Genomic DNA, 27,781 nt, shown 5'->3' on the forward strand with positions numbered 1-27,781 from the left:
ACTCTAAGGTCCGGGGTATCTGCTGGGGGCCAGACGCAGCCACTGAGCCGTGGTGATGATGATGATGATAAAATGAGCCCATGGAGGAAAAAGCATTTCTGGGGCTTGTGTGCTAAGCCCCGGGGAGACACGGCAATGTAAAACTGGGGAGATCGTGTTGGCGCCTCCGAGAACCTCCGTTCTCGGCCTGGGAGGGCACGCTGCGGGAAGGCCTCCAGCCAAGGGGGCGTGGGTGCTGAATCCGGAATGAAGCAGGGAGAGCTTCGGGGGCGACCCGCTATCAAGACCTGCCAGGAAATAAGGACTTGGGATTTATTTCTGTTTCTTCCCAGAGATTCTGCTCCCAAGAGAGAGCTTATGGTGGGGATCCAGGGAGTGCATATGGAACCCAGACAGGTCAGAACTGGAGGGAGCTTAGAACTGGGAATGTCAGAGATGGGAAAGGCCTTAGAACAGGGAATGTCAGAGATGGGAAAGATCTTAGAACAGGGAATGTCAGAGATGGGAAAGATCTTAGAACAGGGAATGTCAGAGATGGGAAAGGCCTTAGAACAGGGAATGTCAGAGATGGGAAAGGCCTTAGAACTGGGAATGTCAGAGATGGGAAAGATCTTAGAACTGGGAATGTCAGAGATGGGAAAGGCCTTAGAACTGGGAATGTCAGAGAAGGGAAAGATCTTAGAACTGGGAATGTCAGAGATGGGAAAGATCTTAGAACTGGGAATGTCAGAGATGGGAAAGATCTTAGAACTGGGAATGTCAGAGATGGGAAAGGCCTTAGAACTGGGAATGTCAGAGAAGGGAAAGATCTTAGAACAGGGAATGTCAGAGATGGGAAAGATCTTAGAACAGGGAATGTCAGAGATGGGAAAGGCCTTAGAACTGGGAATGTCAGAGATGGGAAAGATCTTAGAACTGGGAATGTCAGAGATGGGAAAGGCCTTAGAACTGGGAATGTCAGAGATGGGAAAGGCCTTAGAACTGGGAATGTCAGAGATGGGAAAGGCCTTAGAACAGGGATGTCAGAGATGGGAAAGATCTTAGAACAGGGAATGTCAGAGATGGGAAAGATCTTAGAACTGGGAATGTCAGAGATGGGAAAGGCCTTAGAACTGGGAATGTCAGAGAAGGGAAAGATCTTAGAACAGGGAATGTCAGAGATGGGAAAGATCTTAGAACTGGGAATGTCAGAGATGGGAAAGGCCTTAGAACTGGGAATGTCAGAGATGGGAAAGGCCTTAGAACTGGGAATGTCAGAGATGGGAAAGATCTTAGAACTGGGAATGTCAGAGATGGGAAAGGCCTTAGAACTGGGAATGTCAGAGCTGGGAAAGATCTTAGAACAGGGAATGTCAGAGATGGGAAAGATCTTAGAACAGGGAATGTCAGAGATGGGAAAGGCCTTAGAACAGGGGATGTCAGGGCTGGGAGAGAGCGTAGAACAGGGAATGTGAGAGCTGGCAAGGACCTTGGAACACAGGACAGGGAATGTCAGAGCTGGGAGGGAGCTTAGAACAGGGGATGCTGGAGTTCAACAACCATCTGGTCCAAGCCATTTGTTTTTCAACAGGGATAAGTAGCCAGAATTAGTGTCCAGGAAACAGCTGTGGATCTGGCCCGGTCCAAGGAGCGAGCTTCCCACAGGATTCTGCTGCTGCCTGGGTACATCTCTCCTCCCCTGTAAGCATGCCTCGGTTTCCCCATCTGTCACAGGAAGGCTGCAGCAGACGGTCCCGCGCTCCCCACCGGCTCTGAAGCTTTGTTTGGTGCCGGGCCAGGAAGGCCTGACAATTCCCCCCCCCTCCCAGGTTACAGGCCCCCCGGCCCTCAACCTCATCTGCCGGCGCTCACCTGTTCTGGGCCCCGGGGCCGAGCACAGCTGCGTCGGAGCCGGAGGCACTGCCTGGGCCGCGCGGAGGCGGCCGGAGGGACGGAGGGCTGGGGAAGGGATTTGATTAGTTCGAGCTGACAGTCACATTTGGCCAGGATGCCGGGGAGGGGAAGCTGTGATTACTCTAATGAAGCTTGAATGCGATTTGTCATCCAAACAGCTGCCGCGGAGCTCGAGAGCTGGATCCCGGCTGGCCCTGGAGCTTGGCCCGCCGCCGGGGCCGCGGGAAATGCGGGGAGGTGCCGCCCGGGGTCCCCGCGAGGGCCCAGCCCGGGGCCCCCGAGCCTGCCCGGGCTCCCCGTCCCCCTCCTCGGCCTGGCACATGGCACAGCCCCGGGTGCAGATCTTGCCTGTGATGCTGAAAGGGACCTCGGGAGCCATCCGGACCAACCCCCTGATTTTAAACAAAGTCCCAGAGATCAGCAGCAGCTCCCTGCCTGAGGATCATGGGACTCGGAGCTAAAAAGGACTTGGGGGAGGCCACTTGTTCCAATCCCTCCGCGGTGCAAAAGAGGAAACCGAGACAAAAAGGGAAAGGGACTTTAGTAGGAGCAGAGACGTAGAGCTGAAAGATCACATTGTCCTACTCCTTCCATTGTACAGATCAGGAAACTGAGCCCCAGTTACTTCCCGTAGAACAGAAAAACCACCGTTTGAGCTTAGCCCAGTCGCTGGCAAATAGTTGGTGCTTAATGACTATACTGGCACACAGTCGGTGCTTAATGAATGCCTGTTGAATTTAACTAAATCTAGAGTCCACGCAGCCCTCTGCCATTATCCCATATACCGGCCAACCAATTTTTGAGCAGCTGCTGGTGTCAGGCATGTAAAACGCCACAAGAAACAGTCCCTGCTGCTAGTCTTGCGCACTCTCCTCCAGAGCCACCCAAGGGCAGTGCGGGTCCTGGGTCCTTTCCCTGAGCCTCAGTTTCCCCTGAATGACGGGCTCCGATCCAGGCCTGTCTCCCCACCCCCTGCCCGCCTTCTCTGGGCTCTGCGGTGCCCCCAGGCACGGGAGGGGAAGGCCGTTTGCGAGACAGATGCCGGCCCCCTTCAGCGGAGCGCGGCTAAGTGGCCCCGGCAGGCCGGCCTGTGACCTTGGGCTCCTTCCCTCCAGGTTCCAAGCCACTGAGCTCGGCAGCTGGCTCTCCGAGAGGCCCTTCCCTGAGAGGAAAGCCTCCTCTCCAGGCTTATTTTGGGGATTCTGGTGCCGGGCACACAGCAGGAGCTTCATAAATGCTCCTTGATGCGCTGTGTCTCACAACACCCACAATGACCTTTCCCTTCACTGCCTTATATGGTGGGGAGAAGGAGTTTCCAACAATTATAATAGAACTGGAGCTGGGGGACCCGAGACGTCGCCGAGTTCAGCCCCTCATTTCAGAGAAGGTCCCCGGGGTAATAAGCAGCAGAGCGGGTGCTCAGCACCGGGAGTAAAAGTCTCCGGTCCCCCTGCAGCCCCCTGCTCCCCCTGCAGCCCCCTGCTCCCCCTGCCCGGCCTCCGGTCCCCCTGCTCCCCCTGCCCCGGCCTCCAGTCCCCCTGCTCCCCCTGCCCCGGCCTCCGGTCCCCCTGCTCCCCCTGCAGCCCTCTGCTCCCCCCGGCCCCGGCCTCCGTCCCCCTGCTCCCCCTGCCCCGCCTCCGGTCCCCCTGCCCCCCCTGCCCCGGCCTCTGGTCCCCCTGCTCCCCCTGCCCTGGCCTCCAGTCCCCCTGCAGCCCCCTGCCCCTCCATGGGGGGTACAGACCATCCCACCCCTCAGAGGCCTTCAGTCTCCATGGGATATCAGAAAATGGATTTTAAGAAGCCTGCAAGGTGTGGCGGGAAAAGCACAGAATTAGGGGAGAGGCGGCTTGCTTGGGCCTCCACCTTGCCATGGCCCTCTCTCTGCCTTTTGTTGTCACTTCGATAGGAGCCGACTCTCTGGGACCCCCTCCCAGGTCTGGGGTTTTCTTGGCTGGTCGTCGTTCTCCAGCTCATTTTACAGATGAGGAAACCGAGGCAAGCAGGGGGAAGTGACTTTTTTAGAGTCCCTCAGCTGGCACGAGTCTTTGAGGCTAGATTAGGATTCAGTTCCTCTTGACTCCCGGCCTTGGGTTCTTCCCACTGAACCACCCAGCTGCCCAGGTCTCAGTTTCCCCCCTTAAGTGAGAAGCTTCAACAAAGGTCCTTCCAGCTCCGACGGGCTCTCGAGAACACCCCCCAGCGCCCGTCATAACTTTTAATGTAATGTTGAAAGGCAAACTGTTTATGGAAGTAAACCTTTGGAAATCAGGTTTTTAAAAAGGGAGAGACGGCACTTGGGACGAAGTCCGCATCTCGTGATGCACCTCAGACAGACAGACCGACAGACAGAGTGGGCCCCACGCAGAGAAACCCCTCAGGCCTAGTTGGGGCCGGGGGCGCCCTGCCCGGCCCTGCTCCTTGCCCGGCCGAGGACAAAGGCGGAGGATGACTTGGCTGGGCGTCACTCGGGCTCAGAAGACTTGGCAGCCGAGACTCAGGTCAGGGCCTCCAAGGACACAGAGCCGCCCGGCCGCTGGCCGGCGTCCAGGAGTCATCAGCAAGCCGAGAGATGGGGAACAGATGGCCGCCACCCCCATTAGACGCCGGGAGTGAATCGAGTCTGGCACCGCGTTCGCTCTGTGCCCGCTGCCCGCTGCCAAGGGGACGTGGGGAATCAGGAGGGGGCTCAGCTGGTCTGAGGGAGGAAGGATGGGGCTGAGGCCGATCGGCGTGCCACGGAGGGGGAGTCGGCCGTCGGACTAGCGCGGTCCCCCTTCTCTCTTCCTAAACTAAGTGGGCAGAGGTCCCACGTAGCTCCCTGAGGGTGCCCTCCTCTAGCTGCCTGTACAACCCTTCCTGCCCAGGACCTCATTTCACATCCACAAACACCTCATTTACAGAGGAGAGACTTTGTCGGGCACTCCCCTCTGCCTGGTACCCTCTATGTGGCACCTGGTGCGCCCTACATAGTATCTGGTACCCACAACGGGGCTCCTGGTACCCACCACATGGTGGGTACCCACTGTGCTGCACCTGGTATTTGCTGCATGGCACTAGGTGCCCACATGGTGCCCGGTGCCCACATGATGCCAGGTGCCCACTGCGTGGCACCTCATTGATTATAAACAGCGCTCACTTCTGCTTTGGCCAGAACCCCGAGGGACTCGCCCTTCCAGATTTGTCTTCACTCGTTACTTTCTGACTGGGTGGAAGAGGCAACTCTGCCTCAGTCGCTGCCTAGGCTGAATCACTCAGCCAGGCTGGGGCCGTTGAAAGCCTGAGTTTAAAAGGGCTGAGGGCTCCCCCGCACCCGGGCCCGTCTCCAGCCGTCCTGACCTGTCTGGGCCCCGGGCCCGAGGCGCTGGAGGGAACAGTGGGGACAGCCCTCGCGTGTCCGGGACAGCTGCCCGGGAACGGAGCACAGAGAAGCCGTCCCCACCCCGTGGCAGGGGCACCGGGGAGACAAAGCCCCCGGCCTGGAGGAGGCTTACCCCGCTGGGGAGGGGGGAGCCCACGTACACGAGCGGGCCCTGCAGCCTCCAAAAGGCACAGGAGGGAGGGAGCGGGGCAGGCCCGGAGGCTCTGGAGGGCCCCCTGGCCGTCCAGATCAGGCAGAGCCGGCCGCCCCACGCCAAGCGGGCCCGGGGAGGCCGGGGCCCTGCTCTGGGCACCTCTGAGCACAGACGCCAATGTAAAGGGGCTGAGGCTCTCTGTCCCCCAACCCCCCGAGGGCTGTCCTGGAGAGAGGCCCCCGGAGGCCTGTGGCTGCCCCATCCCTGGGCTCGCCGGCCCATCCACGGCCTCTGGGACAGAGCCCAAGCCTTCTGGGAGGAGGCGGAGGCTGCGGGAGCCTCCCTCGCCCACCCCCTCAGGCCGCCCCCCTGGGAATCACAACCGCCTCCGGCCCCCGCCAGGCCCCTTTGCAGCGGGCACTCAGAAGGGCCTCCCTCAGGACACCCGACGAGCCTTTAGTAGTCCCTTCTTAGCAATCTGATCTGACTGTGTCTCCCCCACACACCCCCCAGGTCTGACACACAGTCGGCATCTAATAAATGCTTGCTGACCCAAGCTGGCGGGGCTGGGGGGGACACATTCGGCACCTTGGGAGGGGCACAGATCCGGGGGCGGCCCCTCCCCCAGGCTGGCGGGGGGCTCCCCTCCCTCACACAGCGCACAGACCAGCGGGCCAGCTGCCCCGGCCCTGGGCCAAACTGCCGCCCTCTGCCAGAGCCCGGCTCCACTTGGACGAGCCTCCACAATGGCACCGGTCCTCGCCCAGGCCTGCCAAAGCCGCCCCTCTCCCGCAGCCTCCAGGCCCGGGCCAGGTTCTCCTCCGAGGCCCCCAAAGAAGCGGCCCCGACCCGCTCAGAGGCAGCGTGGGGGGCTGCCCCGGTCTGAGCCCGTCCCCGACCCGCGGCCTTCTGGAACCCGAACGTGGGATGGGGCCGCTCAAGAAGGGATGGCACTGGGCCAAAGGCCCCCGGCCAGTAGCCGAGGCGGGCAGGGTTTGAACCCGGCTGCTCGGGGCCTAGCCACGGACTGGGGACGACCCTCGCCCGTTCCCCCAGCCACGGGCTGCCTCAGCCCGCCTTCCACCTGAAGGACAGAGATCTGGGCCCTCCCCCTCCCCGAGGCCCCAAATCAGGCACGGCGAGGGCCTGGAAATCCTCCAGAGAGGGGGGATCCCGGGCTTGGGGACAAGCCCCTCCGATGCAGCCCCCCCCCCGGCCCCTGGGGATCCAGGCTCCCCCTTGGGGCTCGGCCCTCTGCCTGCCCCCATCCCCAGGCCCCAGCCCCGCGCCCGCACGTCCTTCTCCAATCAGCCCGGCTCATTCACAGCTCACGGCAGCCTCGCTTTCCCGGGGGACTCGCTAATGAAGATGGCCACCATTAATCTCTTCCCTCTCCCGACAGGTCAATTTATAGTTCCGTGGGGAGCCTGGCTCCCGGCCAGAGGGTTTGACATAACTCTCCCTGTTCCCGGGGAGGAGGCTGAGGGCTCAGCCAAGCAGAGGCGGCAGAAGCCGCCGGCCCCCGAGGGTGGGCAGGAGGCAGTGCCCGCGGGACCCCAGGGCCTGCCTGACACCGACACATCCATCCTCCTGCCAATCAGCCCCAAAGGCAGGGCCGCCCGGGCAGCCTCGGCAAGCACAGCCGGGGGGGCTCCCCAGGGGCAAGCAGAGGGCCCAGCCAGCAAGGGCTGCCTGCACCCCGATTCTGGGACTGGAAGGGGGTTCTACGGGGGCCCAGCCAGCAAGGGCTGCCTACACCCCGATTCTGGGCACGGAAGGGGGCTCCAGGGGGCCTAGCCAGCAAGGGCTGCCTGCACCCCGATTCTGGGCATGGAAGGGGGATCCACAGGGGGCCCAGCCAGCAAGGGCTGTCTGCACCCCGATTCTGGGCACGGAAGGGGGTTCTACAGGGGGCCCAGCCAGCAAGGGCTGCCTGCACCCCGATTCTGGGCACGGAAGGGGGATCCACAGGGGGCCCAGCCAGCAAGGGCTGTCTGCACCCCGATTCTGGGCACAGAAGGAGGTTCTACAGGGGGCCCAGCCAGCAAGGGCTGTCTGCACCCCGATTCTGGGCACGGAAGGAGGTTCTACAGGGGACCCAGCCAGCAAGGGCTGCCTGCACCCCGATTCTGGGCACGGAAGGAGGTTCTACAGGGGGCCCAGCCAGCAAGGGCTGCCTGCACCCCAATTCTGGGCACAGAAGGAGGTTCTACAGGGGGCCCAGCCAGCAAGGGCTGTCTGCACCCCGATTCTGGGCATGGAAGGGGGATCCACAGGGGGCCCAGCCAGCAAGGGCTGTCTGCACCCCGATTCTGGGCACGGAAGGAGGTTCTACAGGGGACCCAGCCAGCAAGGGCTGCCTGCACCCCGATTCTGGGCACGGAAGGAGGTTCTACAGGGGGCCCAGCCAGCAAGGGCTGCCTGCACCCCAATTCTGGGCACGGAAGGAGGTTCTACAGGGGGCCCAGCCAGCAAGGGCTGTCTGCACCCCGATTCTGGGCATGGAAGGGGGATCCACAGGGGGCCCAGCCAGCAAGGGCTATCTGCACCCCGATTCTGGGCACGGAAGGAGGTTCTACAGGGGGCCCAGCCAGCAAGGGCTGCCTGCACCCCGATTCTGGGACTGGAAGGAGGTTCTACAGGGGGCCCAGCCAGCAAGGGCTGCCTGCACCCCAATTCTGGGCACGGAAGGAGGTTCTACAGGGGGCCCAGCCAGCAAGGGCTGCCTGCACCCCAATTCTGGGCACAGAAGGAGGTTCTACAGGGGGCCCAGCCAGAAAGGGCTGCCTGCACCCCAATTCTGGGCATGGAAGGAGGTTCTACAGGGGGCCCAGCCAGCAAGGGCTGTCTGCACCCCGATTCTGGGCATGACAGAGCTCTGAGATGACTGATACCTGGACAGCTACTTCTGTGGCAGACTGCACAGTGGGGAGGGGTCCTTCAGTACAGGAGATGGTCTTTCATAATGAGGGTAAGAGTCCTTTAATACTATGGGGTCCTACTGATATGGGGGATGGAGTTCAGGAATGGGGAGGGTCCTTTGTACTGGGGGCTTCTGTCCTGGGGGCCTTCACACTGGGAGGAGTCGTTCAGCACCAGCTGCTCGGCTTTGGAGCCGGGGGACCTCCTTCCCCTGCGATCCCGAAGCGCATCAGAACTCTTTGCCCTCAGAAAGCAGCCCTGGGTCACTGAACCCGCCCCTGCCCTCTGCGAGGGGAAGGGCGGGGGGGCCATGGATTCTCTTCTCTATCGAGCCTCAAATGGGCTCCTTGACGCCGGGTTCCCACCCACAGGACAGGAGCAGTGCAGGGTCAGCCTCCCCCCCACTATTCACCTGAGAACCCTTCAGAGATCACCCTGAGCCGGGGAAAAGGGCCCCACACAAACCTCAACCAACTGTAACTCGTCCCCCTCGTGCCCCTTGCTGCCCCACGTGCCCCTCGTGCCCCTCGCTGCCCCACGTGCCCCTCGTGCCCCTCGCTGCTCCATGTGCCCCTGGCTGCCCCACGTGCCCCTCGTGCCCCTCGCTGCCCCATGTGTCCCTCACTGCCCCACGTGCCCCTCGCTGCCCCACGTGCCCCTCACTGCCCCACGTGCCCCTCGCTGCCCCACGTGCCCCTCACTGCCCCACGTGCCCCTCACTGCCCCACGTGCCCCTCATGCCCCACGTGCCCCTCGCTGCCCCACGTGCCCCTCGCTGCCTCATTCCAATTAGACAGTGAGGATTCCCTCATCCGAGCCACGCTGAGTCCCGTTAGGACTGAGGGGGAGGGGCCGGGGAGGAGCCCACAGGGGATTTCCTGCCCCGCGCCACTGGGGTCCACGTGCCACATCAGCGGCCACGCCGGCGACCGGGGCTCGCCCTCCCGCAGGCATCTCCGAGGGTGGGCTTGCCCGGGGAGCCCCTGCTGACCGCCAGGCCCCGAGCCCCCTTACCTGGGCCCCCCGCGGGGCTGCATCCGTCCCTCCGAGCGAGCCGGCTCGCCCCCGAGCAGAGTTCCAGACTTCAGAGAGTTGCGGGGTCCCTGAGCCGCGGGCTCTGCCAGGAGAGTCATTTACTTCAATTACCGTGAAAGGCCAAGGCTCGAGGAGCCGGAGCCGGGGCCGGGGCCGCGGCGGAGCCGGGGGGCTTCTAGAAGCGGAGCTCGGGGGAGGGGGCCCACCGCCGTGCTCCCGGCGGCGGCCCTTTAAAAAATGAGCAGGCTGGGCCGGGGAGCTGGGAGGGGGCCAGGGCTCAGCTGGAGGAATTAGCAGCCGCCGCGCCACCGCCAGAAAGGCGGCCCGTGAGTGGCTGGCTGCGATTTACAGACTGCAATTCCCCGCGCCCCTCGATAGCACTTAAGAGAGACAGAGAGAGGCAGAAGAGATAATGTAGGAGCGGGGGAGGAGGAGGCGGCGGCCGCGGGAAGAGCCCGGATGAAACCAGCAGCTCTCTGCCAACGGGCACCCGGAGAGCCCAGGGCACGGCTGCGGGCACACCCAGGCCCAAGTTCAAATCCTTGGGCTGCCACCCGCCCTCTGGGGAACCTCCCCCCGCACCGGGCCTGGGCTTCCTTGCCCCATAAAGAAAGGGAATCCACCAGGACCTCCACCTCCTCTCCCCGGTCTGGCTCCAACCACCCTCGTGGCGCCAAGCCCGCCAAGGGGCACCCTCTGCCCACAGGGCGTCGCCTCAGCCACTCGAGACCTTCCCTTTACAGAGGAGGACGCTGGGGGCTCTGACATGCCAGGATGGAGATTCGAATCCACATCTCGTGGCTCCAACTGCCCAGCACTCACGTTCATGCTGCCCTCAAAGCCCTCCCTCGGGCGGGACAGCAGACCCCCTCCCTGTGTGCAATGGGCAAAGCAGTGACCCTCCAGGCCTGCATTTCCCACCTGTAAAACTGGGATCCCAAACCTCCGGCGATGTAAACACTGACATGCTGCAGAAAGGGGAGCCCCTGCCCTCTCCACAAATGGAACCCCATCTTAGCAAGTCCCCTCCTTGGAAAATAGGCCCCTTCCTTTCTTCCTTCTTTCTTTTCTTTCTCTCTCCCTTCCTCCCTCCCTCTCTTCCTCTGCCCTCTCTCATTACTTCCTTCCTTCTCTTCTTTACTTCCTTCCTATCTTCCCCCTTCCTTCCCTTCTCTCTTCTTTTTCTCCCTCCTTTCCTCCTTTCCTTCCTCCCTCCTTTCCCTTCTTCCTCCTTTCCTTTCCTCTCTCCCTCCCTCCCTCTCTTCCTCTGCCCTCTCTCATTGCTTCCTTCCTTCTCTTCTTTACTTCCTTCCTATCTTCCCCCTTCCTTCCCTTCTCTCTTCTTTTTCTTCCTCCTTTCCTTCCTCCCTCCTTTCCCTTCTTCCTCCCTTCCTTTCCTCTCTCCCTCCCTGCCTTCATTTTTTGTTCTTGTTCCCTCCTTTCCTTCTTCCTCCTTTCCTCCCTTCATTCCTTCCCTCCTTTCTCTTCCTTCTTTCCTTTTTTGCTTCCCTTCTCCCTCCCTCCTTCCCTCCCTTCTCTCTTTCCTTCCTTCTTCTCCCCATCTCTTATCAAAAGGGTCTCACCCTCTCAGAATCTCTCCCTAGGTCTCCTATTTCTGGAGAAAGTTTCCCTTTGTATCCTCAGAGCCAGCACACAGTAGGTGCTTAATAAACAAAAGCCAGCAGGCTGATGACCCAAAGTTCCCGAACCTCCTAGATGGCTCGTACCTTTGTCCCAATTACTATGACTCTCCCATGGTGCTGACTCCCCAAGTTCTGTTGCAACCTTAGAGCCTGGCCCAGGATTTACCCATAGGAAGTGTTTAACAATGGGCTCTTCATTCATTTGTATTAGAAATTGGAAAGGACTTGAAGTTGAGAAACTGGGGGACCCGGGAACCTCAGAAAGTTTGCCGTGGGCCTTACACGGAGGACACCCAGACGCTGTCTACCTTTCAGAGATTAAAAGCAGAAGACAGCCGGAATATTCCCCATGAGCCAGAGGAGGTCACAAGTCAGCCGCCAGGATGTTTGGTTCAAAAATCTCAGCTCGCGAGCCCCCATCGGTGTGTTTACTTTTAACAGTCAGCCAGGGGCCACAGGGGAACCTGATGTCAGCCTGTGGCGTCAGCACTAGAGACGAGTTAGGGGCGTCTAAAGACTCGGTATCCAGAGCTAAGAAATAACTGTTACAGACGGGAGTCACACACACACACGGCCAAGCCTGAAGGAACCGAGGCAGGTCACCCTGAAGGTTTCTGCAAGTCCATGATTGGGGGAGAGCGCTTTTCTAAAATAAAAACCCATTTCTAAAAAGGCTTTGTCCAAAAATAAACAAACAAAAGTAAAAAAAGCTTTGGCTTTGAACGAATAGAACACTTTTGTTCTGTTTTGTTGTAGTGCTGCTAAAGGCAAGAGTTGCCCTCTACCCTGATCACACTGCAAGTCAAGACAGGTTATTATCCTGAAAATGGGCAAACATATAGCTCTGGCCTTATAGATATCGATCTATCGAGATAGTCCAAACAACAGTCACAGACACAGACACAGGCACAGACACAGACACAGACACAGACACAGGCACAGACATAGACACAGGCACAGACATAGACATAGACAAAGACACAGAAATCTGGGCCGTACTCTCTCTTCATATCAGGAGCTCAGGGTTATACAGTTAAAGAGGGAGGGCAGCCTTCTAAGTCTGGGGAAAGGGTCTCCCCTTACCCAAGCCCTCAACTACTCCCACAATTTTATTCTATGCTTTTCTAACTCCTCCAGTAGGTCAGGAACAGTGGTAGGAACAAATCAGGAACTTAATAAAGACAAACTAATTCTTAAATTGAGCTTTGGAGGTAGCAGGTGTCAAAGTGAACCCACAGAAATGATAGCTGGGCTCAAGTCCAGCTCGTCACCTCTGACGTTTAGTGACTCTGGGCAAGTCATTAGCCATCTCGGCATCCTAGCTATCCCTCCAGGACTGTAAGATGGAGAAAAAGTGGCGATCTGCAAGGGAGAGTTTTCTCCCACTGGAGTTTTCCCAACCAACGGTGTGAGTCAAAGAATAGTCTCTCAATTAAAGAAGATGGTATCTTTAGGAGCTGCTACAACTAAAGCAGGTAGTCCTGGGTTCGAGTTCTGCTTCTGACACACATCCAAGGAGGGGATTAGGGACTGCCCCAGGCAGCTCTCTCTGACTCCAAGTGGCAGAACTAGGTGCCAAGGGGCACTGGGAGAGGAAGTTTCCTGCCTGGGAGTTCCTTATAAAGATGAAATCCGGATGCGGAAGAGAAAATGAAAGTTCTGGTTCTGACGTTACGCGATCAGCAGCAAGTCACCAACCCACTCTGGACCCAACTTACCGAGAAGTCATCAGGAAAATGGGGCTAAGAGAATAATGGAGTTTAGAGCAAGAGAGGCCAACCTCCTTACTTTACAGGGAGGGAACAAAGGCAGGTGGGTTCCTTGACTGGTCTAATGTCCCACAGCTAGGAACCGGAAGCGGGATGAGAGTCCGGGTCTTCCTGATGCTAAAGGCAGCCTCCGACTCACCAAGAAGGGAACAAGCACTCCCAATGTGCCAGGCCGCTTTACAATATGATCCTTCGAGGGAGGAGCTCTTATGATTCCCGTTTTATAGATAAGGAAACTGAGGCTAAATAAAAGTTGTGGGATTTGCCCAGGGTCACCCAGCTAGATTTGGACCCAAGTATTCCTGACTCCAACCTCTGTGAGCAGCCAGAGAGACTGGCAGGGACCCGAGAAGCCCCAGCTCCCACTCCCCTCACTCAGCAAACAAGGGAGCATTTCTGGCTCACTAGCCCTGCACCCTCATCTCCTGGGGAGGCCCTGGTGAGTCTCCAGCTCAGGCCTGAGAGTCCTCCTCCTGCAGCAGCGGCCCGGGGGCTGAGGCCCTGACACTAATGCGCTCTTGCTCTCCGGGGCTGCCGAGCGGTGCCCTTCTGCAGGGGACAAGCGGGGAGAGGCTGCCGGGTCTGTTCTCTACCAGAGGGATGAGTCTGGGGGCTGGGGGTGAGAGACACCGCGGAACAACAAAAGGAGCCCCCGCTCTGGGGTTGGATGCCCCGGGTTCAAATCCTGCACCAGTCCCCCTTAGTATCTGTATAAAATGAGCGGGCTTCTAAAGTCTGTCCCGGCTCTAGACCTGAGAGCCTCTGACATGTTCCACGCCGTCTCAGAGGGCAGAAGCCAGAGCCGACTCCCAGGGAGGCAAATCAAATCCAGATGTGGAGAAGCTGCTGGCAGAAAGCCCGAGTGCTGTCAGGAGGACACAAAGCGGGTTATCAGGGGCCCAGCTGCAGAACAGGGGGAGGCCGGGGACGACAAGATGCAGTCTTAAAAAGGAAGAAGGTACACATCCTGCCGAGCTTAGGAGATCTCTGGGAGGTCAGCAGACTGATTCTTTGTAGGAACGGCCGTGAGGCTGCTCGGGGCCGCAGGGACAGAATATGGTATATTCTGGCGGCAGAGATCCCGCCACCAGCGGCCGCTCGGGGGCCCGACAGCAACGAGCATACTGCAAAATGACTGTAGTGCGCAAAAAAAAAAAAAAAACAGATCATTGGGTTTTTTTTTTTAATTTTAAGATATAAGCAGCCACGACTGGAACAGCAGATCACTGGGGACCCTGATGGCTTCTGGGCCCTGTGAGCCGGGCCTTAGCAGCAGCCAAGCTCACCCACTGGGCCCATTCTGTGGATGAGGAAACTGAGGCCCAAGGCAGGGAAGTGTCTTGGCTCCAGTCCTACGGTGAAGGGGCGATGGGGCCAAGAGCAGAGCTCCAGGCCCCCCAGACTCCAGGCAGTCTTTCCCTAATTACTCTGCAGACTGCCTGACACCCCTTCCCCCGCAACCATCAATCACCCTTCTTTTCTCTTTTTTCTGCAGGTAGATCCCTTACACTAGACTTGGGGGGCTTTTCCGTCCCCCTCTATCCCATGAAGGATTCATGACGAAGGTGGAGGGGGGGGAACTCGACATCTACTCTCATCCTAGGATGAAAAGCGCCACGTCCAGGGAGCCCGAGCCCGGGGTGGACGCTCCAACGGCCCATCTCGCGGACCCCAGGAAGCAGGCAGGCCACGGGGCACCCCCACTCTCATAGATGGGACCCAGGGGTCAAGAACAAAAGCAAGCATTCATATAACACTTCAAGAGTCCCAGAATGCTTTACAAAGATTACAACTTGGGGACAGGGGCAAATGAGGGGGCTGGGCTTGCCTTTATTTATCCATTTATCCTTCATTTAAATCTCTAATGTGTATGTGGCTATTTGCATATTGCATCCCAGCAACAGTCTCATTATTATGTCCTCAGTGCCTGGCATACAGTCGGCGCTTAATAAATGCTTAATCAGGTGATCAATAAGTGCGTGCTGACTTGATTTGATTGAGAATGCCAGGTAAAAACTACTTGCCCAGAGGCACACAGCTCAGGAGCATCCGAGTGGGGCAGCCAGGTGACACAGTGGGTAGAACATAAGGCCTGGAGTGAGGAGACTCCTTCCTGAGTTCAAACCTCTGAACAGACATTTACTAGCAAATCATTAGTCACTCTGCCTCAGTTCCCCTCTCAAACCTCAGTCCCTCTCAGGCCTCAATCTCCCTCTCAGACCTCAGTCTCCCTCTCAGGCCTCAATCTCCCTCTCAGACCTCAGTCCCCCTCAGGCCTCAGTCCCCCTCAGGCCTCAGTCTCCCTCTCAGGCCTCAGTCCCCCCTCAGGCCTCAGTCTCCCTCTCAGGCCTCAGTCCCCCTCAGGCCTCAGTCCCCCCTCAGGCCTCAGTCTCCCTCTCAGGCCTCAGTCCTTTCTCAGGCCTCAGTCCTCTCTCAGGCCTCAGCCTCCCTCTCAGACCTCAGTCCCCCTCTCAGACCTCAGTCCCCCTCAGGCCTCAGTCCCCCCTCAGGCCTCAGTCTCCCTCTCAGGCCTCAGTCCCCCCTCAGGCCTCAGTCCCTCTCAGGCCTCAATCTCCCTCTCAGACCTCAATCTCCCTCTCAGACCTCAGTCCCCCTCAGGCCTCAGTCCCCCCTCAGGCCTCAGTCTCCCTCTCAGGCCTCAGTCCCCCCTCAGGCCTCAGTCCCTCTCAGGCCTCAATCTCCCTCTCAGACCTCAGTCTCCCTCTCAGGCCTCAGTCCCTCTCAGGCCTCAATCTCCCTCTCAGACCTCAGTCTCCCTCTCAGGCCTCAATCTCCCTCTCAGACCTCAGTCCCCCTCAGGCCTCAGTCCCCCTCAGGCCTCAGTCCCCCCTCAGGCCTCAGTCTCCCTCTCAGGCCTCAGTCCCCCCTCAGGCCTCAGGCCTCTCTCAGGCCTCAGTCCCTCTCAGGCCTCAGTCTCCCTCTCAGGCCTCAATCTCCCTCTCAGACCTCAGTCCCCCTCAGGCCTCAGTCCTCTCTCAGACCTCAGTCCTTTCTCAGGCCTCAGTCCCCCTCTCAGACCTCAGTCTCCCTCTCAAACCTCAGTCCTTCTCAGGCCTCAGTCTCCCTCTCAGACCTCAGTCCCCCCTCAGGCCTCAGTCCCCCTCTCAGACCTCAGTCTCCCTCTCAGACCTCAGTCCTTTCTCAGGCCTCAGTCCCCCTCAGGCCTCAGTCCCCCTCTCAGACCTCAGTCTCCCTCTCAGACCTCAGTCCTTTCTCAGGCCTCAGTCCCTCTCAGGCCTCAGTCCCCCTCTCAGACCTCAGTCTCCCTCTCAGACCTCAGTCCCCTCTCAGACCTCAGTCCTTTCTCAGGCCTCAGTCTCCCTCTCAGGCCTCAGTCCCCCTCAGGCCTCAGTCCCCCTCTCAGGCCTCAGTCCCTCTCAGGCCTCAGCCTCCCTCTCAGACCTCAGTCCCCCTCAGACCTCAGTCTCCCTCTCAAACCTCAGTCCTTCTCAGGCCTCAGTCTCCCTCTCAGACCTCAGTCCCCCCTCAGGCCTCAGTCCCCCTCTCAGACCTCAGTCTCCCTCTCAGACCTCAGTCCTTTCTCAGGCCTCAGTCTCCCTCTCAGACCTCAGTCTCCCTCTCAAACCTCAGTCCTTCTCAGGCCTCAGTCTCCCTCTCAGACCTCAGTCCCCCCTCAGGCCTCAGTCCCCCTCTCAGACCTCAGTTTCCCTCTCAGACCTCAGTCCTTTCTCAGGCCTCAGTCTCCCTCTCAGACCTCAGTCCTTTCTCAGACCTCAGTCCCCCTCTCAGACCTCAATCTCCCTCTCAGACCTCAGTCCTTTCTCAGGCCTCAGTCTCCCTCTCAGACCTCAGTCCTTTCTCAGGCCTCAGTCCCCTCTCAGACCTCAATCTCCCTCTCAGACCTCAATCTCCTCTCAGACCTCAGTCCTTTCTCAGGCCTCAGTCTCCCTCTCAGACCTCAGTCCTTTCTCAGGCCTCAGTCCCCCTCTCAGACCTCAATCTCCCTCTCAGACCTCAATCTCCCTCTCAGACCTCAGTCCTTTCTCAGGCCTCAGTCTCCCTCTCAGACCTCAGTCCTTTCTCAGGCCTCAGTCTCCCTCTCAGACCTCAGTCTCCCTCTCAAACCTCAGTCCTTCTCAGACCTCAATCTCCCTCTCAGACCTCAATCTCCCTCTCAGACCTCAGTCCTTTCTCAGGCCTCAGTCTCCCTCTCAGACCTCAGTCCTTTCTCAGGCCTCAGTCCCCCTCTCAGACCTCAATCTCCCTCTCAGACCTCAATCTCCCTCTCAGACCTCAGTCCTTTCTCAGGCCTCAGTCTCCCTCTCAGACCTCAGTCCTTTCTCAGGCCTCAGTCCCCCTCTCAGACCTCAATCTCCCTCTCAGACCTCAATCTCCCTCTCAGACCTCAGTCTCCCTCTCAGGCCTCAGTCCCCCTCAGGCCTCAGTCCCCCCTCAGGCCTCAGTCCCCCCTCAGGCCTCAGTCCCCCCTTCTCCAGAAGGTGAGCACCAGGCCAGTTGACCCTGCTCTAGGGCCCTTTGCAGCATCCCCCCCACCAATATCTGACAGTTCCCAAAGCCTCATCTGGGTCCCACCCCAGGCCTGGGGATAAATACAGATGGGAAATACAGAGAAGGGCCGGCCTCCGCAGCTCCCGGCCACCCAGGGGGCACGAGTGGCGGCTAAGCCCCGCCGGACTCCCGTGCCTTCCTGGCCGAGCCGCCCTGCCCCCCTCGGCCCCCTGCGGCACCCCCGGCGGCCGCTCTGGGGAAGGGGGCCCCAGGCCGGCAGGAGGAGACTGCAAGGGGCCGGTAATGAGCCATCAGGCTCTGCAGGGAGAGGCTCCTCCGGCAGCGCCTCCCCTCCCCCCCACTCCCAAGCCGGGAGTCTATCAGCCTATCAAAGTCATTCTTTGCAAACAGCCATTTTGTAACATTACAGTAACTGATCGGCGTGACACTGACAAGCTGCCAGCTCGGGAGGGGCCCGGGCCGGGCAGAGGCGGGCACGGGGGTCAGGGGCCCGGAGACCCACCCCCTCGGGGCCTGGCGCCCAGCCCCATCTGCTGATGGAGCGCAGAGGGCCGCATCCTCTCTCCGGGGAAACTTGACTCAATTAAAGCTGTGTGGGAGGGGGGGCCGACTGTTGTCTGTGCAGCCCGAGCCCTCTGGCGGCCCAGGGCCTGGCACCCAGGGGGTGGCAACTGCCAGCGGTCAAATAAAATCACCAAGTGAAGAGAGATCTCTGCCCGCCCTGCCTGGCCTTGATGCAGGAATCAGAGGGTCCCGGAACAGCAGAGTGAGGAAGGGGCTGAGAACGGGGGAGGTCACAGCAGGGAAGGGGCTGAGAACGGGGGAGGTCAGGGCTGAGAACGGGGGAGATCAGGGCTGAGAAAGGGCTGAGAACAGGGAATGTCAGAGCTGGAAGGGGCCTGCAGACTTAAAAAGAGCAAGGAGGCGAATGTGGAAGGCAGGGGCAGGGCTGAGCACACTCTCCCCACTGACTCCCCTGGAGTCAGCCCTTCCTCCTCTCTGAGGTACTTGGGAACAGCTCTGGACCCGAGTTCTGTCACTGCAGGGGACAAGTCAGTCTCTTCTGCGGGTCTGAAATGAGAGGCTCGGGCCAGACCCCAGCTCCTCGGGGAAAATGCCCCTGGGCCTCGGTTTCCCACCTCTCCCACTTCCGGGCCTTTGCCCTCCTCACAGCTGCTTCTGGGAAGCCTTCATTCTTCCCAGCTCAGCCCGGCCCGGCCTTCTGATGGCCCCTCACACGACACGGCATCTCCCGCCTCCAAGCTTTGGCAGTCAGTGCCCCAGGATGCCCCGCAGACGCTCCCCACGTCCCCGGGTCCGGCCGCAAACAACCACGAGGGACAGCGCGTGGCATCTGTCACTGGGACGTGAGTGAAAGTGCTCGGTGTGACTCCCAAGGGACATGGCTTCCTGTACCCAGCAGGGCCTAAGCACAACTTCAGAGGGCGAAAGGTGGGGAGCCAGGGGTACAGAATGGGCCATACCTTATCATGCTTAGCTATGAACCTCTGAGATGGGCAAAGAGCCCAGGGCAGGGGCAGTAATGGAGAAAGAAGTGGGAATGGCATAAAAAAATCAATCAAGATTAATTTAAAAACATCTTTTTGTACAAAAGTCCCCTCCTCCTTCTCCCTGTTCTTTCCAGCGCCTCTAACACAATCTGCTTTGGATCCCCCAGCCCCTGGCAATAGTTTTTCTATCCTTTGTATGCCTCGGACTCCTTTGGCCATCAGGCTGGGGAAGCCTATGGAACCTTCCTCAGAATCAGGCCTCGAAATTCATAAAAGAAAAAAGAAAGGATTACAAAAGAAATCCATTTTGTTGAAATAAAGATATCATTAGGACAGCCAGTGTGGCCGTGATAGCGCACCAGCCCCGCAGTCAGGAGGACCCGAGTTCAAATCTGACCTCAGACACTTAACACTGCCTGGCTGTGTGGTCCTGGGCAAGTCACTTACCCCCAACTGCCTCAGGAAAAAAGAAAGAAAGAAAGATATAATTGCTTTCTCTTCCCCCAACCCGAAATTTCCACACCATCCTCCCTCCTCAAAATTAAGAGCTTATTTTATGTCAGCCCCCTGAGGTTGGGCTAACTGCCTCTGCACTGTCATTCTCGAGTCTGAATTAGGAAAGCAAGTATTGATTAAGCACCTACTAGATGCCAGGAACCTCAGTCGTACGCCACGCCCTGAGGACGGACCACCTCTGGGTGGCCCCCGTAACTTTGGATCCCAATATCCCTCTGCAGCCTAAGCTTTCTCCTTCCAGCAAGCCCCCTCCAAGCCCCAAGTTCGGTACCCTGGAGCCCCTGAGTCCGGTACCCTTGGCTCATCCCCTCCCAGCCAGAAAGGGATTCACACATCGCCCCCCAAGCAGACCTCTGGCAAACCCAAAGGAAAACACAGCCAAGGGCAGGCCGTCAACATGGATGTTCTGGAAAATAGAAGCTAGCCATTTACCCTTAAGAGTTTTATTGGGGGGGAGGGGGAGGGAGGAGGAGTCTATTCTTTCTGACACGATGACAGCAGCTGGGAGATCGGGCCAATCTCTGGTCCTCCTCGGGCTCTTTATTAGGGAATCTGGACACACAAAAACTCAATGAAAAATGCAGGGTCCGTAAGTGGCACTCAAGTTTCATTTCCTCAAAGCTTTCATCTCGCCAAAGGGGCCTGCTCGTTCTCCCTGGGCCCTGACCGCGCCACAAGGTGACCCTACGTGGCTCCGGGCCCCTCCTTGTACAAGGCAACCCTACGTGGCTCCGGGCCCCTCCTTGTACAAGGGAACCCTACGTGGCTCCGGGCCCCTCATTCCACAAAGGGACCCTACGTGCTCTGGGCCCCTCATTCCACAAAGGGACCCTACATGGCTCCGGGCCCCTCATTGTACAAGGGAACCCTACGTGGCTCCGGGCCCCTCATTGTACAAGGCGACCCTATGTGCTCTGGGCCCCTCATTTCAGAAGGGGAGCTACATGGCTCTGGGCCCCTCATTCCACAAGGGGACCCTACGTGGCTCCGGGCCCCTCGTCCCCGGCCCCAGCGCTTAGCTATAAGCCCGGCCCCCAGCCTCCACAGTTTAGAGACCACTTCTCCCCTTTTCTGCTGCCCTTTGAGGTTTAGCTTGCCACCATTATATTAGCCTTTCATAAAAGAAGAAACAGTGGGTCAAGAAGCAGTTATAAGCACGTACAGAGCTGATCGCTGGAGCAGCCTGGGGAGGCGACCTGTCCTGAGCCCCTGCACACGCGGCGGGAGCGGGATTCAAATCCAAGTCCCACTCTCTACCCCCACCCTCGAGGATTCTCTAAAAAATCACAACAGAACTGGTCGGGAAAAAAAGTGGGAAAGTCTGTGAGGGAGGGGAGAGGGAGAGGGGAAGAGGAGGGGGGACAGGGGAAGGGGAGAAGGGGAGGAAGGAAAGGAAGTAGAAGGGAAGGGGAAAGAGGAAGGGGGAGAAGGAAAGGAAAAAGTGAGGTCAGGGGAGGAACAAAGGAAGTAAAAGGGAGACGCCTGTCAGTCACAGACCCCTGCCCTGCAGACTCCCTGCCTTCCATGGAACCCCCCAGCTGTCCACAGAAGCCTGCCAAGAGATGGCTGACCACAGGCGGGGGACCGGCATTCACAGTTATAAAGGCAAGCCCAGAGTCAGTCCAGGCTCAATTCATCCTTCAAGGCTGGGACATCATGGTCAAATCCCTCATTTTACAGATGAGAAAACTGAGGCTGCATGCTTCATTCTCAAGTACTCTGAAGTCCCTCTGCCTTCAGAAGACTTCCAAAGGCCTACCCGGGGGCTGTCCTTTCCAGGACACAAGGAGTGAAGAATTCCACCTGGAATGAGCTACCCAGCTGGGGAGTATTTCCCCGTCACTGAAAGCATCCCAGCAGAGCCAGGGGATCTCTACTTAGGGGTTCTTGCAGTGGCACAAAGGTAAACTACACGACCTGAGTTCCCTTTAAACAATGATCCCCCCCTTACCGTAATCCATGAGACCCGAGTAATGATCCCTCCACTTCCTGTAATCTGTGACATCTGAACAATGATCCCCCCCACTTACTATAATCCATGAGACTTAAACGATGATCCCCCTTATTGTAATCTTGTGAGACCTTAACAATGATCTCCCCCATTTACTGTAATCCGTGAGACCTGAAATGATCCCCCCACTTTACTGTAATCTGCGACAAATGAACAATGATCTCCCCCATTTACTGTAATCCATGAGACCTGAAATGATCCCCCCACTTTACTGTAATCCGTGACATCTGAACGATGATCCCCCCACTTACTATAATCCATGAGGCCTGAACAATGATCCCCCCACTTACTGTAATCCCTAAGACTTGAATGATGATCCCCCCTTATTGTAATCTCTTGAGACCTGAACAATGATCTCCCCCATTTACTGTAATCCGTGAGACCTGAAATGATCCCCCCACTTTACTGTAATCCGCGACATCTGAACAATGATCCCCCCACTTACTATAATCCATGAGACTTAAACAATGATCCCCCCACTTACTATAATCCATGAGACTTGAACAATGATGCCCCCACTTACTGTAATCCCTAAGACTTGAATGATGATCCCCCCCTTATTGTAATCTCTGAGACCTGAACAATGATCTCCCCCCTTATCGTAATCCATGAGACCAGAAGTGAGTCGCTTCCCCGGGGAGGGGGGGCCTCAGTTTACTGCCTCTGTACAAAGATGAGGCTGGACAAGATGGGCCTCTGGAGCCCTTTCCAGATAATTTATAAGATCCATAAATCAGCTCTCCTGGGGCTCAGCGGCTTCCCCCGCCTTGATCCCATCCTCCCCCTCAGCAGGTAACAGAGGTCACGGGAGGGGGCCGGGAGCGTGACGTCACAGGATAAACACCAGAGCCGATTCCCCCCTCCCCAGCCGCCAAGGCCTCCGAGACTCAACCTTGTGGCTCTCACCGGGAGATCAAGCAGGAGAGGCAGATGGGCTGGGAAGAACAGCCCTAATTAAAACAGAGTTCCCAAATAATTAGCAAAATGGTGGCAAAGAGAATTTATTAAAGTGGGAGGCCTGGGGGAGGGAGGAGGAAAGAACCTCGGGGCTGGAAGCGACCTTGGAGAGCGTCTCTACCAGCACCCCTGCATCGGAGAGGCAGAAAGGAGGCCTTGGAGGCCTGGGGAGGGGGTGCCCCAGAACGGAAGGGACGGCAGGAAGGAGCTCGCCGTTCCAAAAAGAAGCCAGCCCTCATTCAACCATGAGGCCAGCAGCTTTCAATCCACATTTATTAAACACCTTCTAAGGGCCAGGTCCCGGGCTAAGCACCAAGCAAGCAAAGAGAGGCAAAAGCCAGCCCCAGGAAGCTTCCAATCTAATGGGGAGAGGGGAGAAGGGTAATAGCTTCAAAGGAATTGACAGAAGCAAGATACTGGGATTAGGAGGAGCTGGAGTTTTAGGCTTTAGAACTGGAAGATCATCTTAGGGTAGAACAGGGGATGTCAGAGCTGGGAGAGAACCTAGAACAGGGGGTGTCAGATCTGGGAGGGAGCCTAGAACAGGGCTGACAGAGCTGGGAGGGAGCTTAGAATGGGGGATGTCAGGCTGGGAGGGAACTTAGAACAGGGGATGTCAGAGCTGGGAGGGAACCTAGAATAGGGTGTGTCAGAGCTGGGAAGGGGGTTAGAACAGGGGGTGTCAGAGCTGGGAGGGGCTTAGAGCAGGAGATGTCAGAGCTGGGAGGGGCTTAGAACAGGGGATTGGCAATGTTTATCTCTACCCCCAGCCCATCCCTCCTCATGCTTAGATAAGGAAACTGCAGCCTCAGGAAGGGCAGGGTTCTTAAAGCTCTGCCAATCTCCCCACCAAGGAGAGAGCAAATTATGGGAGATTCATTTCAAAATCCCACTCTGGGCACAGGGGAGATCCCGCTCCAATTACTCTTCACTTGCCAGAGGAGCAGAACTCTTCTCTGGCTCGGGGTGGGGCCCACATGACGGGGCATCTGGTTGGCAAGGCAGGGAGAAAGTCCAGAGCCGGGCGGGCACTTAGAAAACCATCCAGCCCTCGATCCAGCCACCGAGCCAAAGGCCCCTCCTTCGGCCACAGGCGATCAGCGTGGCTCGGCCCTTCCCACAGCCCCACTGTGGCTCCCCAGCACCCCGTCTCTGTAGCGCCAGAAAGATCTGGCTGGAGATCCTGAGCAGGGCCTGCAAGGCCCGTTCCAATCTTAATTAGAAAGGCCTGCACACGCCTCTGAACGAGAGCTGGGTGATAGGGCAGGGTGTGGGTGGCAGGTCAGGCGGGACTAGCTCTAAATCTGGGACTAAACAGCTCTCTGTACTTCCATTCACGTCCCTGCCCTCCCTCGGGTCTGCTTCCTCCCGTACACAGCGGAGGTGCAAGGGGGGAACGCCAAGGTTCTTTCCAGCTCTCCCGAGTCCAACCACCGGGCAGATGACCAGCTCAGGACTTGCCAGAAAGCTGCAGTGGGCCCGTATCCTAACTGCCAGCGGGCCCCCACCCCCGCGGAGGCCCGAGAACAGGCCTCGGAGCCATCCAAGCCCATTCCCTGGCTGCCAGCCAGGCCATCAGCTTCCTCCAGAAAAGCCTTCCAGGAACAGGGATGGAGCTATGGGGGAAAGAGGGAGGGGGAGGGGGAGAGCTCTCACCTTGTGGCTACACTGGCCAAACCTGCTTCTGAACAAACACTGAGGCTGCCTGCAGAGTCTGGAGTTGGACAACGGAAGGCCTAACTTGGGGAAGAGAGCAGGGGATAGATTTCCCAGGGAGCAACGGGAAGCCGCGAGCCTGGGATGCTCTGAAACCATCTTTGTACCACGGGGAGGGACCCGGGGGCCTCGTCAGGGCCAACGCCTTCCTCTACTGATGAGGAAACTGGGGGTCCACAGAGAAAGGGGACTTGTACAAAGTCACTAGGGGATCTGCTGTTGCTATAACGACCCATATGAACACTGCAAGTCAAACGAAGAGCTGGATTCAAATCCAAGTTGTCAGATTCCCATTCCACTGCTTATTGCTGACCAACGGTCATTTCTCAATCGCCGGAGAAGCTCCTGGAGGGCAGGAACGACTTTTGCTCCTCGTTTTCATCTTTAGCTCTTGGCACAGTGCCTGGCACGGAAGCACCAGCTTGATAAACGTTTGCTGACTGACTGGGGCGCTCAAAGACACAAGGCAGTATGAGGAAAATGGGAACAGACCTGGGTTCAAAACTCCGATCTGCCACTTGGGGGACCCCGGGCAGGTAACCTGAAATCTCCTCCTCTGTAAATGCGGGATATGCAGGTGCTCATCCTCCCCAAATCATCACAAAGAGGCACCCCGGGAACCTGCCCCCCACTTCCATCCTAGCCCCCCATCTTCAAGTTAAGGGAAGGATGCCCAGTGGAAGTGGGAGAAAGGATCCCAGACTCCTGTTACTTGAATAAAAAGAAACTCCCTTTTTCTGAGTTCCACGGTCATTGTGAATCAACTTCTTTGTCGTGTGAAAAATATTTTATTGCTGTAAGTTATTCTAATAGATGGAGAAAGGACCCCAGGGCTCGCTCGGCTGGCTCGTTTTAGGCGAGGTCTTTGATGGGCAGGGAGGTGTGGTGGAGAGGGCAACGGGTCTTGGGCCTGAGGAGCATTTCTAATGGAGACTGCCCAAGTGGCTTGGAGCAAACCATCAAAGGAAGAAATGGGACCAGATGATGTCCCCTCTGTGAAGGAAGGGAGGCAGAGAAGGAGGGAGGGAGGAAGAGAGAGAAGAGAGGGAGGGAAAGAGAGAGGGAGGAGAGAGAGGAAGGAAGGAAAGAGAAAATGAGGAAGGAAGGAAAGAAAGAAAGAAAGAGGGAAGAAGGGAGGAGGAAGAAATGAAGACAGGAGAGAAAGCAGGAAGGAGGGAGGGAGGGAAGGAAGGGAGGAAGGCAAGAAGGAAGGAAGGAAGGCAGAAAGGAAGGAAGGAGGGAAGGAAAGAGAGAAGAGAAGGAGGGAAAGAGAGAGGGAGGAGAGAGAGGAGGGAAGGCAGGAAGTAAGGCAAGAAGGAAGGCAGGAAGGCAGGCAGGAAGGAAGGAAAGAAGAAACAGAGGGAGGGAGAAATGAAGGCAGGAGAGAAGGCAGGAAGGAAGGCAAGAAGGAAGGAAGGAGAGAAGAGAGAGAGGAAGGAAGGAAGGGAAGGGAGAGAGGAAGGAAGGAAGGGAAGGGAGGGAGGAAGGAAGGTAGGGAAGGAGAGAAGAAGGGAGAATGGCTTCATATAAGACAGCTCCCATAGGCTAGGGCTGGGAGCAGCAGGGCCAGGAGCCCAGAGGCCTGGCATTCTGGGTGAACACACCCTCAGATGCCATTCCCCAGAAAGAAGGTAACTGCAAGCTTTCAATGAGCTTCCAGAGACAAGTCATTTAAGAGCAGTGAGTGATTGAGAAGCTGGCCTGCTGCCTGCTCTCTGGTGGGATCACAAGGGACCTAGCTCAGAGGTCACCCAGCCCCTCGTTTAACGGGGGAAGACATTGAGTGCAGAGACGGGAAGTCATTGGACCAGCCCCTTCATTGTACGATGAGGAAATGTAAGTGACCACAGCAGCTCCTTCATTTTTCTGGGGAAGGAACCCTGGTGCCCTGGAAAGGCAGGAGACTTGTTGAAAAGCACCAGGGAATGAGATCAGATCTGCTTCCCCACAATGCCCTGGAAATAACAGCTCTTATCACCCATCGCTGTTTTTTTTTCCTCTACTCTCTCTCTGTCTGACTCTCTGTCTCTGTCTCTGTCTCTGTCTCTGTCTCTCTGTCTCTCTGTCTCTCTCTCTGTCTCTCTCTCTCTCTCTCTCTCTCTCTCTCTCTCTCTCTCTCTCTCTCACACACACACACACACACACACACACACACCCCTTTCCCTAGCTCCCTAAGGGTTATGGGAGTAAATTCCTTCTGTCGGCATTCAAGGCCCTTCTCAATCACTCACTGCCCTTAAATGACTTGTCTCTGGAAGCTCATGAAAATTCTCCCCTCCCCACTCATCATTCTGCTCCCTGACCCCCCAGCAGGAGCCACAAGATTTGGAGGGAGGGGGGCCTGACTTGGAAGCCTGGATGGACCACTCCCTGGGGATGTCCCTCCCCCTGTCCCACTGAGGGGTCAGACCAGAGGAGGGCTCGTCACCCTGTGTGGATCACGGGGCCCCTGCACAGATTCTGGCTTTCCAGAGCCCCAAATAAAATCCTGAGGATTACCGAGGAGAGCGATCACAATGAAACACAGTCTTGATCAAGACATTTTTCACAAACTAAGCCAGGGCTTCAGGTTCCGAGCCCCCGGCCTGCAGGATCCCCAAGGTCCCTCCCAGCCTGTCTTCCCCTGACCCCACCTGGCATTTCAGCAGCTCCACAACTTTACCACGGTCTCTGTCACCTCCCCCACGTGGCTATCACCTTAACCAACGAATACCACACTGTCTCCTCCGCAGGCCGGGTCAAATCTCCCTCTCACTCATCCCTGCACTGAAGAAACAGTTTCCTCCTGTCACCAAGTGAGGTCGGCGGGAAAAGCCCAGAGAGTGGCAGAGCTAGGAGAGCCCTAAGAACAGGACAGAGCAGAACAGAAGCCAAGGTTTGGCTCGGACCTCTGTGGGCATCCAGTCTAGCCGGTATACCAGGGAATGTGGGGGCTGGGAGGGGCCTGAGAACAGGGGATGTCAGAGGTGAGATCTTAGAACAAGGAATGTTAGGGCTGGGAGGGGCCCTAGAACATGGAATGTCGGGGCTAGGAGGGAGCTTAGAACATGAAATGTCAGAGGTGAGATCTTAAGCCACAAGGAATGTCAGGGCTGGGAAGGGCCCAGAACAGGGGAATGTCAGGGCTGGAAGGGAGCTTAGAAGAGGAGATGTCAGAGCTAGGAGGGAGCTTAGAACAGGAAAGGTCAGGGCTGGGAGGGAGCTTAGGACAGGGAAGGTCAGGGCTGGTGGCTCCTTTTTCTAACCTCTTGGGCAAATCTAATTTTCATTAAAACACTGGGGAGGGGATAGGAGGGAAAGGAGAGCCTTAGTCCCACTAAACTGGAAGGGAGGGGAGGAGAGAAGAAAAATGAGGGGGAGGGAAAAGAGGAGAGGGGGAGGGAAAGGCTCGGCCTCCACCAAGAAGGCCAGATCAAGGGAGATGTGGACATATGGAAAAAATCACAAAGAAAAACGCTTCCCAGATTTTCAGATATCTGAGGCTGCGGCAGCTCAGACACCATCGGCTTTGGGGGCCTCCCCCCACTTATCCTCTCCCTGGCTGAACTGGCTTCATGAAGGGGATGGGGGAGGGGAGGTGGAATCTGGAGTTGCACAGGAGAAAATGAGTTCATGGGGCTGGTGGAGGAAGACACACACACACACTCACCTGGGAGTGTGCAAGGAGACACAGGGCTACCCGCAGGAAAGAATGTGAAACAGGTGTGGGGGCCACTCAGCCCCCCTCTCACAAACCTAATGCTTCCTCCTGCAGACCGTTTTCTTACCTCCCGAGGAGAGGGTG

The 27,781-nt window shown here is 57.7% G+C and overlaps 2 protein-coding genes across 3 annotated transcripts in view; one reads left to right on the forward strand and one right to left on the reverse strand.

The window, feature by feature from the left end:
- The window catches only part of SMDT1 (single-pass membrane protein with aspartate rich tail 1), a 339,744-nt gene that overhangs the window by 186,797 nt on the left and 125,166 nt on the right, over window positions 1-27,781 (forward strand). Inside the window, exon 3 of one of the 2 annotated variants that reach the window (XM_051962297.1) lies at window positions 18,571-18,580. The exons of the other annotated variant lie outside the window; for it this stretch is intronic. The gene's annotated coding sequence lies outside the window, so the exon portion shown is untranslated. Of the gene's footprint in view, window positions 1-18,570; window positions 18,581-27,781 lie in introns of those variants that run through there. 2 annotated transcript variants of the gene reach the window in all.
- The window catches only part of TCF20 (transcription factor 20), a 168,825-nt gene that overhangs the window by 139,801 nt on the left and 1,243 nt on the right, over window positions 1-27,781 (reverse strand). The gene's annotated exons all lie outside the window — the stretch shown is intronic.

This window comes from Antechinus flavipes, chromosome 5, assembly GCF_016432865.1.
Source record: "Antechinus flavipes isolate AdamAnt ecotype Samford, QLD, Australia chromosome 5, AdamAnt_v2, whole genome shotgun sequence".
NCBI classification, from domain to species: Eukaryota; Metazoa; Chordata; class Mammalia; order Dasyuromorphia; family Dasyuridae; genus Antechinus; species Antechinus flavipes.